Source organism: Lepisma saccharinum, chromosome 11, assembly GCF_977018435.1.
Source record: "Lepisma saccharinum chromosome 11, izLepSacc3.1, whole genome shotgun sequence".
Classification (NCBI taxonomy): Eukaryota; Metazoa; Arthropoda; class Insecta; order Zygentoma; family Lepismatidae; genus Lepisma; species Lepisma saccharinum.
This window is the reverse complement of record NC_139239.1, coordinates 51123303-51135870: the sequence shown is the minus strand read 5'-3', so window position 1 is coordinate 51135870 and position 12568 is coordinate 51123303. Positions and strand designations below refer to the sequence as shown.

General features: G+C 34.3%; 1 protein-coding gene across 1 annotated transcript in view; it reads right to left on the bottom strand.

Moving 5' to 3' along the window:
• The window catches only part of LOC145995027 (uncharacterized), a 52203-nt gene extending 41570 nt beyond the window's left edge, over nt 1–10633 (bottom strand). The window contains exon 1 of the mRNA XM_083131560.1: nt 10512–10633. The gene's annotated coding sequence lies outside the window, so the exon portion shown is untranslated. The remainder of the gene's footprint in view (nt 1–10511) is intronic.
• Between the last annotated feature and the right edge of the window lie 1935 nt (nt 10634–12568).

Sequence of the window (12568 nt, the reverse complement as noted above, 5' to 3'; positions counted from 1 at the left end):
AATATAAATTGCGCGCAAGGAATTTTCCTCAGATTTCTGTAGGCCTGCAGAGAACTGATGGAAATAATCTTTTGTGAACTACAAAAGATAAATAGTGTAAGTCGATAATAGACTTTAGTATCTTTTTATGAATAAAATGTGTTAAACACATTCGGTAAGGAAAAATGAGAATGAAAATTCTCTATGATTTAGCGTGGTTAGTCAAAATAGGGTTTAAACAAGTACACATTTTAATATTTCAATTGTTAAATTTAAGTTAATTACATTTATAATTTTAATAACTAAATAAATGACAGAAATATGAGATTATCAGTTTTATAAGTTTTAAATAACGTTAAATAAAGAGAACAGTTATAATAAGAGCTGACTAGGCATACAGCCAGTAAATTATTCAATTAAACGAGCTACAGATCAATAATAACTAAATAAGAGCGATAATAAGAATTATAATATAGATAATTATAATAACGAAGAGAATAGTGAACATATTGAGTTCTTTGATATTTATAATAAAATGTATCACATGGAAATAATATAAATATTAAGATTACCTTTATAATTATACGCATTTTACATTGAGATTTAATTATTTTGTATATTTTTCTTACATAACTTTACATAAAAGCTAGATTTGAAATCTAATACGAAGATTAATAAGTCAATTAAGAGCATAGGAGAAGTTACAGCTACGATCGTGAGTTATCAGCAGCCACTTGTCAGATTTTATTAACAATTTAACGACACAGTCATGAGATGAATTACGACAGTCTTGAAGGAGTAAAATATCATTAAACATGTACTTTGATCCATCTAATTTGGGATACTTCATTCCAAATACGACTCAATTAGTTTATTGAATGTTATAATCAAGTTACTTAGAGTACTTCCTAAAAAAAATTTTCCGCATGGTAGAAATTTCCCATCTTGTACAATTCCCACTTAAAATTTCCCTCACATGTATTTCATACTTCTCGAAGCGATATCCAAAGTCAATTTCAACTGCCTTCATGGTAAAATATGTTTCGTCAGCAAAAGGATAAAGTTCAACTCGGATGCACCGGGAAAATTCCTTCCTCTTTAAGCAATGGAGAAACTGGAGTGACATTCAGGAAGACAGAACAACTGAAGAAATATGCAAGTGAGGCATTCTATTCGTTCCTTCCGGCAACGATATCTATTTACATCGACAGAAGCAAAATTCTCTCTTAACATGAAGTAACCAACACGTTGCAAATTAAACAGCAGATATCTTACATTCCACATTAGCCGGGGAACTGAATAAACTGCGACAGAGCATTCTTTCAACTCAGGTTATCAGATCGAAAGATACAAGGGAACATGGAATTGTATGTCTGTTCAGAACGATATTTCTTCATCTGGCAACATTTGGAATATAAATTGCAATTAAGTTTTTATTTTTATGTTATTTAATGTTAGATGCATATGCATATAGTTACACACTACCAATTGTCAACTTTCATTTTTTTTCTCTCTCCATATTTTTTTTTGTATTCTTAGGCTGATTGCAATATCATTAAGGGAGAAAGAATCTATAATGGACAACGAAATTTCCGATTTTTAGAATATTATTTTACGTATTCGAATTGTCATGGACACTATCACCAAGTTGTGTATTTTACAATAAATCTTTATTAATGACGTTATTTTTAACAATTATACTAACAGAAGGGCGATCGTTCGACACAGTATTTTTAGTAATATTTAAAGTATTTCATTTCATTCAATTGTTATTTATAAATATTTTCAGTCAATTTAAGCATTCATATATTTTCAGAAACCAATTATAATTTAAATTTTGCAGTAGTATACAGTATACACTCATTAAATCTTCAAGAGTATTTACAGCATTACATTACATTCATATGTAAAGTTCAATTTGCTTTTAGTAATTATTAGTAGTTATATTTATTTATTTTCTCTTCTCCAGATTGTAATTATATTTGGTGTGTAAAGGATGGCATTAATCAGAATTTGGGTAATTTATAGTAAGAGTAAATGTTATGACTGAATCGGTACTCCTTTTCAAATTCCATTTCCTCAAATATAACAACCCTCAACTACAAGATTTTTCATACTTGTAATATTTACAAGTACTACTTTCTTAAAATAAGGGTGACTTAGAGGCGCCCTTGTCTCAACAAAACCTCTACACATACCGACATATTAAGTTCTCTCACACACACATTACACTAACGATCAGGAGGAAATACCTGTTCGGTATATGAAGCAAATTTCCTTTCCAAAACCTACCTGAATTGCCTCACAGATAATTCAAATTTTAACGGTGAAATGAACATTTTAACAATATTATGAAACCATATTAACAGTCCTCAGTTCAACTTTTTCACAGATGTCAATGTCTAGAGATGGTCACCAGCTAAAACCTTGGAGAAATAAGAAATCAACACGAATTACACCTGAAGGACGCAGAGGAATTATTTGTCCTACGATTTTTTTTGAGAATTTCTCAAGATTTTTATTTCTGAGATTTTTCTTTTATTTTTTCGACACGTGGAAACAGGAATTACAATTAGACCTTTCATCAATTTTAATTACGCAGTTCAGCGAAATCAGTTGATAAGCTAATCTTCAACGCTGATAATACATACATCGATTTGAAGGAATATTTACATACAACTAAATACTTCACATTCACAATTCGACGATATGCAGTTCTCTACTGTACGTTTTTCTTCAATGACAATATTTGTAGCTGCAAAGTTAATGCATCACAGTGAAAAACATTTTTCACGGCCACAAGGAATTGACTATATACATATATATACACATGGTTTGGTTCAAGAAGAAACTTCATTGCTATACGCAGAGACTATTAAGTGATGATAACAAGAGTAAAATTATGGTATTTTACTTGAACTCTTTGTGAGAATCAGGATAACTCAAGGATTATTTTATGGACAAATGTTAGTGCTGTGATTTTATCTATCGAACACTATTATATTCTTATCTTCAAATACATAAATTCATGTACATATATTATTACTCAAGGACAGTTACTGAGACAGTGTATATATTTTGATTAACTTCAAGTTTTTTAATTAAATATTTACTGTGATAATTGACATATATTATAAATAAAAACGACAGCGATATTTACATGATACACTAAAGTAAGAGACGGTGAAATTTACATCGATAATATGACATATGTGTGCAAGTGTAACTCGGATGAGTATCACAAACTTTGCCGATTTTGTAAATAATTAACTTCAAAATATTTAATAGTGTTGTGCAGTGTCAGTGTTTACAGGATTGATGACATATTACCTCATTAGTGTGTTACTGTGCCACACACCTTTTAACTAGGTCAACACGGATGGAACAATAACCTTATAATTGTGTTACGTGTTGTGTGTTTACATATTTTATGCATAGACAATCATAACGTCAACGTGTGTGACGTAAAACTCTCAATCATTGCATACATGAGTCAGCATAACAAACTCACATGTCAGTGTTCACCTTTCATACGCTGACAAGTATTGTTTATTTATTTTGTTTATTTATTGTTTATTTTTCTCCATTCCTTTTCCTTTTTTCAAGAACAATATTACTCAAATTTCACATTTTCGGTTATGGTATGTTAATTCAATAATTTTGGGACTATATTTTGTAATAAAAAAAAAAATCTCTCCATAGAAAGGATCGATATGGAATACAGCTTTAAATTTTTCATCTTTAGGTGAAAATCAAAAGATTTTCATTAGGGGGTAGAGGAGCGTATCGTACCCAAGGTATTGGGTAAGAAGTATAAAGTCTTAGGATAGCAGGAAGCAGAGAAAGGAATGCAGAATAAGCGATTAGGCAAACGTGAGGTGAGTGTTGGGATTGTCAGGTAGTGTGGGCAGTTGGCGAGAATAGGAGAGAGAGTAAGGACTACGGATTGTGAGAGAGGAGCAAAGTGGGGAACGACTATTGGACGATGGTGTGTGACAAGAGACAAGTGATAGTTGAGAGGACAAGCTAGGAACAATCTCCATATATTTTTAAGGCAAGTAATATCCTTTCCTTAACCAATCCATATCGGTTCAGTCACGGAGAGTTAAGTTAATTTCTATCGCCATTCCTTTAAAAGGTAACCTCTTGCATTTGTCACATTTAAGCCAAGCGAGTGATAACCATCTGAGAGATGAATAACAAATAACTACATCACCCAATTAAATCTAGAGGTTCTAGGTTCGATCCCAAACGCAGCATGGGAGTTGCGTTACGAATGGTTCGAACGAATGCAAAAGTGTATTGACCATAAAGGAGAATATTTCGAAAAACAATAAAGCAGTTTTCAATGCCAAATTCCTGTTTTTTCATTGTTAGGCTCAAAATATAAATAGTGACCCTCGTAACAACGAAGAAATAAATTCAGAGTTAATTTTCAAATGCATGTGTATAGAGTAATTCTAGAAGTACAGAGCTAACTTATATCAGAGTATTGAACTTCTTTTTGCAGGATAACGTTTACAATATTGACCCGACAGAATAATTAAGAACTGTTGCTCCAAGGGAAGCAAAGGGCGTAGTGTATTGGTTAGAGTTCTTGAAAGCATTGATTGTGGTCCCAGGTTCGATCCTCCTTAGGAGGTGTTATTTTATTAATTCTCCTTCTATTACAAACAAGAGCATGGTAACATTAATTGTAATAGCAGTGTATAGTAGCTACATTGTTCTGCAAATGGAATTTATAAAAAAAATAAACAAATAAATGAATTGACACACGTTCAAAGGGATATTTTCATGTATAAGATCGTGAATTATAATACTTTAACGATAATTGTGTACTGCTTCAAAGACATTGACAAATATTAATGAAAGAACTATTTATATTTGTGGCAATTCAGGACATACTAATTTTACCCCTTTTCCCACTCGAGTTCAATGCAAGGAAACCTCCGCAAATATCGAATGAAAAGTTCTCATCATGTGCAATTCTCCATTAAATGTTTTCGCCGAGTCGTACTACCTTCGTTTTCTTTGTTACAAACAAGTATTGTTTGCACATTACATGCAGGAGGAGAGTTGCATCTACATTTCACATTGGTTAGCTCCTTCTACTTACTTTCAGGAGCGAAAGCTTGTAGGGTAGTGTTTAACGTTCAGGACTGTCAATCTGATGGTCGTAGGTTCAAACCCTTCCGGTGGCAGAAAATTTTCGTAAGTTTTAGACCTATCCCATTGTGTTCATTGTTCACCCCGTGTGAAACGGAATGATTCAGTTTGGAATTAACGATGGGGTGACGGGAAATATTAAATTACAAAATCTCCATTTCAACGAACCGAGAAGTGGACAAAAATTGGATAATTCTTATAAATATTAAAATTATATTCATGTTTTTAGTGGTATAATCGCAGGTAAAATCAAAGATCTTACATGGAAGATTTTACCTTGCTCTGAACTAAGTCAAAAGGCATTTCGCACCGATTTAATACATTCTCCAATACATTTCAAAATGTTATTGAATGTTTCATGTCGATAATTTGACCAATGCATCAATTCTTGACGCTGAGACGATATTTTCTGCAACTACCTCTTTTCTTCAGTCCCTTCTGTTCTTCTCTTCTCCTTCTCCTTCTTCTCTCCCCTCCTTCTGCTCTGCTTTTATCTCATATCGCCTTCCCTACTTTTCTCGCATCTTATCTCCATCCCACTCCTCGTATCTCCTTTCCTGTCTTAGATTTCCGACTCCACGCACTTTTCTCCTCTTCTTTTCGTTCTTCTCTTTTTGTCTCCTTTACTCTTCTCTCATCTCGTTTTCCTTCTCTTTTCTCTTCTTTGCTCCATTTTCCTCATCTCTCCTAGAATATTTGTCCATTCTCCTCACTACATCTCCTCTCCTCGTCTATCCTCTCTTCCTTCTCTCCTCTACTTTTCCTCTTCTCCTCTCGCTTTCTCTTTCTCCTGTCCTTTGTCACCTCTCGTTTTCTCTTACCTCTTCTCCTTTCTGTAGACTCATCAGCGATGAAATGCTAGAAAACCTATTATTTTTCTTTCAGAAAGAATTTTGTCACTTGCGATATAATATTGATATTTTTAATACTTTTTATACACTAATACTTGTTTTTATTTCTTTCGCGTATTTTATAAATATTTATTGTGCATGTGGCAACCCTGAAATTGAGCCTAACTCTACACTCAACCCACCAACGCCTTGTGTAAATTGGGTTGCCTAGTTTAAAATGTCGTTGTCCTAAAACTTTTGAGAGACACTGTACAAAATGCAAAGAATGCAGTCCCTCAATCGCTGGAAGACGTTTCCGTATCTTATTCAGCATTTTCTTGTGCTTGTTTATCTCTAATTCACTTACGTGAATCATTAGTATGGCAAATACTGTGGACTGTGAAGCTTCAACAAAATCTTTAGCATTCTCTACTGGAAATTGAGCTTCTTGATTCTATTCCAGACAGTCCTTTACACAATCGCTCCAATGCCGTCAACAACCCATTTGTCATGGTTAGTTGCAAAAAAAGTGCCATTGCCCATTAACGTCACGATATTATTTCATGCAGCATATATTGAAAATTTTGAATCTGTTTTTGAATTGAGGAACTGCACCATCAGAAAATGTTTTAAGTGCTTGTAGGTTATATTCATGTTTCAAGAAAGTTACGATTATTTTTGAAAATGCAAAAACAGTACGTTTGTGATGACTCGAACAGTCACTTATTAAAGCAAAACTATGTTTTTGTTCATTAGGAAACCAAGCGCAGGCCACGAATATTGTTATCTGATTGTGATTCCATGTGATGACTGCATTCCACTCTGGGGAACTGAAGCAAAATTTTCAACAAAGTCTACTTGTTGAAGCTGTAGCACAGCTTCCTGTTCATTCACTGTTTCTTTCATTCTTCATGATGAACTCTTTTAATATACCCATGTATCTTTGAAACGACGCAGCTGCAAACTCAGTAAACTAATTGCATCTTCTAGTGACCCCTCAGAAAAAAATAAAATTAGTAAGTTAACAAATTTTAATTAATTTTTACATTTATTTTTCTTCATTTTGAGAAATCAGTTCAGCTGTAAAAAATTTAACCATTGTCAAGACCAAATAGAAAATGTTGCAGTAAAGGAGGGACAAAACACATTAATCAGTACTCTATCGGTATTGGCTGATATAGACATTGATCCCATATATATCTATCAATACAATGAACAATTTGGAATTTTTTATTGGATCAGTTTTATGTGGATCGATATCGGCCAAAACTTCATATCGGCCCACCCCTACAATAAAGTAAGATAGGCAAGCCTGCTTTTATCTTTCAGCACACTCACATAGTGTCACGGGTGGAACACCTTGAAAATATAAAATAATTTTATTACCTGTCTGTTGCACAAATTAAAAAGTACTGAACATCGCTCATAATTGTGTACGTTCACGCCCTCATAACAGGTAATTCACCACCTTAAGTTTCTAGATATTTTATATCACAGGATAACACCAATTGAGAACTGCATTTAACATAACATAACCCGTGGCTCTATAGCCCTGGAAGAGCCTTGGCCTATCTTGAATTTAAATTGCATTTAAATAATAACAAAAAAGTCTTGCTACTTTTAGAAAATAAAAGTACAGAGTTGTAAGCTCAAAGAGGATTCAATTACTCTTTGTTCTAATGGAAACACAATAGAATTTTTACAATGAAGATGGACAAATATGTACGTCTCCCAAAGTGTCACGAGTGGGACACATATAAAAACCTTAAAATCAATAATTACCTGCCATTTTACTGCAAGGAAACATTTAATATGAAAACAAGTTGAGAATGTCCCAACTTCTCTGTTGTTTCATGCATAACCTCGCAGTAGATATTTCACTATCTTAACTTAATTATGTTTTATGTCACGGATGAGACATCATTATTTTGAAAGTTTACAGAAACATCCTTACCTTTTCAAGACAAGCACCAATTGAATTTTAAAGAAAAAACACTGAGGAACTTTTAAAACTTCACACAACATCTCAAAGCTAGCAGTTGATGATCTACAGTGATGCAACTCCTAGTAAAAAAAAGTTCGTTGACTCAGGCTACTAACAACACCTAATTAAAATTTAATTAAAGTAAAATAAAATTGTGTAAAATTTTACTTCTTTGCTAAATAAAGTGATTTTAGATTGTTGACTTGCAGGAAAAAATAAAATTGCAACACTGCATTTTATTTTAAAAATTGAGATTCAGGGTTACTTTCTCATGGAATGCCATATATATACAGGGTGTCTCATCTAACATTGCGACCTGAAATATTTCGTGAACAACAACAAATATTGAAAAACTGCTTTCGCAGATATATAGGTATGAGAGGGGCTCATGAAATTAGTGGACACAATACGTTCAACTACGTAAGGAAGTACGATTTTCAACACAAAGTTAGTTTTCTTTTAATGGAAACCCCATTTTATTTTCAGCTCATTTGAAAGTATGGAAAAATCATTAAGAATGGCGTTTGTTACATTGTAATACGTCAAGTAGTTCTGAAGTAAATGTAACCTGAAGTTGACGCTTGAAACAAACATTCTCACAAGTTGATTCGTGTGTCGTAACATGCATATCCCCCTTTTGACGCCATTCGTGTATCGTAACAAACATGTTAGTCTTCTGCATACTAGGCGTTGTGCTTAGGAAAGTTGTTACGTTCCAACAACTGCGGGTTGCACATAAGTAAACTCTGACAATTTATCTAAAAGGTTCTGATACATCTTTCTGAGTTATCAAATAAGGGTTAATTAAAAAGTATAAATTTTAAACATTACGCCATCAGTTACATACATAAATTTTAGTACATTAACATCTTTCTAATTTTTAATTGGCGTTCATTTATTTACGTCATAATTTTTAGTACATTGGAACAATCAACTCTTCTCGTTTGGTCATGACAAATCTTTAAGTTTTCAACTTTGCAGCTTATACATTTTTCCTTCAAATTGATTAATCAAATTTATGAAATAAAGCAAGGGCGTAACAAAGTACACTGATTAACCAGACATTTGTGATAGTGTACGTACGTCAGGACTGTTGCTGAGAAAATAGTATTTTCAGACTCTGAAAAGGGCAGGATGATACTTATCTATGGCGAGTGTAGGAAAAATGCAGCACATGCGTGCAGGCTGTATGCGTGACGACATTTGCGCTCGGCTCTGCCTACCGGCATAGTGAGGAATTCGCCTTCACGCTCAACTTCAGGTTACATTTACTTGAGAACTACTTGACGTATTACAATGTAACAAACGCCATTCTTAATAATTTTTTTCCATACTTTCAAATGAGCTGAAAATAAAATGGGGTTTCCATTAAAAGAAAACTAACTTTGTGTTGAAAACCGTACTTCCTTACGTAGTTGAACGTATTGTGTCCACTAATTTCATGAGCCCCTCTCATACCTATATATCTGCGAAAGCCGTTTTTTAATAGTTGTTGTTGTTCACGAAATATTTCAGGTCGCAATATTATATGAGACACCCTGTGTGTGTGTGTGTGTATATATATATATATATATAGTTGCGTACTCGTGTGCATAGATTAAGATCAATCTCCCCCCACCAGTCTTCAATGATTGATTTCGCACCCTGTATAAGCCTTGAACTAAGTTATTAAGATACATCTTCGCGTTATTTCAAAAAGGTATAGTGCTCAGTGAACTATTTTTTTTTGTTTCTCTTTCTACGTTTCTATTTTCAGTGCGAGATGTGTACAATGTTAGTGTAGAAACATTGAGCAGTTCCTTGTACAACCTTGAAGCACTGAACTCTGCAACACACATGGAGTTCGGGAATCTCCCATAAAGCTGGAGTTTTCGTAGCATATAGTTGCCAACTGTAGGGAGAAATTACTAAATGTGGCGAATTTGTAATACCCGTCATAGACAAAGAAAAATATCTATGAATTACTCATCTGGCTAGTTTCAGTGTTCTGTGGCGAGAGATTTTAAAAAAAATAACTTCCCAGATTTATCTGGATAAATGTGTCCAAAGGCCATTCAGACATGTGTAACTTTCTTTGGATGCACTGAAGAGCAATAGTTAAACATGTGTAGATTTTGTTAATCTGGACAGGGCTGTTTTTAGACATTAACATCGTTAACTCCCACATTATAAATTTATGATTTTGTGTAAGGTAGGTGAGCCAAAAGTGGCCATAGTGAGTATTACAGGACACTGAAAAGTATCATATTAGAGATTTAACACTTTTTTATGAAATAGTTTGATAACACTCAGTCAGTAATTAAGTGGTGAGAATTCTTTCAATGTACGTATAATGATGAAACATTTGTTTTCTTAAGCACAGGTATTTTTTTTCTAAAATAAAATATAATAACCATCACATTATTAGGTGGGCCCGAGCCCCACAGGTTCATATAAGTTGGCGCCAGTGATTATCACAAATGAACAGAGAACAAACTTTAATTGATGATATCAGTAGAGGAGTCATTGGTGTGATGTACATGGAAAGTAGTAAAAAATATCTAGGTACTTACAATCTAAATAAATTGTCACAAATCCACTCACGATATTCCTTTACACATAAATGTGAGAAGCAATAGTTCCTTACAGACAGTTGCACTTTATTTTCCTCTGGAATTATTCCAGGCTTCGTATTTGTCATCACATATGACTTTGCTCGGTTTGTCGGGCCACGAAAGATAAGATAGCGTGAAGTGTTACGCAGTACTGTTTACAGCTCAGACCGCAATTTTCCTACCATATACAAAAGAAAATCCCTTTCCGGCCTTAAATTCCCACGAGCCAGAAAGCAACCAACTTACAGAAACAAAAAATAGATAGCAGCACCGCCGTACGAAAAACTTTGAGGTGGAGTTAGTACACGATAAAGGGACTGGAATTGATTACTACAGGGAAAATTTATTCATCTTAATGTATTATATTGAAGGGTTAATAATAGAAGATGATAAGTAGAGCAAGAATAATGAACAATTAGTAAAGTAACACACAGTGCGCTAAAATTAGGGTTACTAGATGATAAACTTTACAAAAGAAGACATTTTAAGATTTCACAAAAGATTTTACACATCTTTTTGCTCGACAGCTCTCTTAAAAGCACAGCGAGAAGATATAATTTATTCAACTATACTCTCACATTACCGATTACGAAAATACAGTGCGGTTGTTTTCGCTCTGTGGCGCTTCTGACATAAACATTAAAATCTCCATCCAAGAGAAACACGTGCATGGACGATGTACTCACTACAATAAATTCCAAACTCCTCTAAGTGTCGCACAAAGCCTCCATGAGATAATTGTTTAAAGTCAGGTAAATCGGATGTTGGTCGCTTCGCTTCCACGATTTTTATTTCTACACTTCTCTCCCTCGAGCTAAACGAACCAGATATAAATTGCTAAATAATACATACCCACTTGGCGTAGTGGTAATGTCGCCTTGTAGTCATGGGGTCCCGGGTTCAATACCCGGTTGAGGCACATTTAACGGTAGTTCGGATCCCATATTAAACTGTAGGCCCAGTCCTGATTAACCTATCTGTGCAAAAAGTGAACTTAATAACCCAACTCAAACAGTAAAGCACCCGCACTTTGCCGCATCAACCGCTCCCAAATTCATGTTAGTTTCGATTAATTCAGAACACAAACACCAGCAACAAACACTCACTTCCTCACAAATTCTTTCCCCTACTACAAAGCATCCAAACAAGATTACTTAGATTGTGATGTTTACAAATATCAGAAGATAGTCCCTTTTTCAGATACTTTTTCCACCCCAATTTCTATTCAAAAGCCATCAATTTATTGAATTAACTTGTAAAATTTGTTAAACAGTTCGCTTGAATTACCGTGTTAATAATTTGACAGTTGCCAACACTGTAGCTCTCAACTCTGGTGACGTAATTCGAGCTGGACGCAGGGTGCAGACATTCCTCTTCCCGGATACACAAGCGCTCGCCCTTTCCACCTTTGCCTCAACTCTTAATGTCAAATTTTTGACGCTTTTTAAAATTCGCGAAACAAAAAATAATTTGTAATTTAAGTGACCTACATGGAATTTAGAGTAATGATAATGGTTTATTTCAGTTATTTTATGATTATTAATTATCAGTATCCTTGTGATCATCTTTATGTGCTCATGAAGACACACATTGGTTATTGGTCTGCTGACAATGTTTCCTTCTGCTTTCCGAGAAGCACAAAGAAGCTCAGCTTTTCTGTGAAAGTTGAGGCCAGTTTCTACAACAAGAATTCACGCGTCGCCATATGATCCTTTGGGTGCATTGGATCCCCTTGTCGGCGGCCGCAAGCAGAGAGTCTGCTGCTTGCAACGGGCTGCTGAAGGAGTTTGAGCCCGTAAAATCTTGTGAAATCGATTGCGATGGAAACTAAATAAGGCTAAAACATTAAGTACATTAAATAATATTTTAATAGTGCAAGCAGTGATAGCATTGCTTGTACTATATCTTTGCCGCTGTGCTAACCACTCCGCCACGGGGGCCGGCAAAAATTAGAGAATTAAAATAGTAAAGATAGAGAACGCAAAATTTGGAAAACGTGAATATGAAGAAGGATC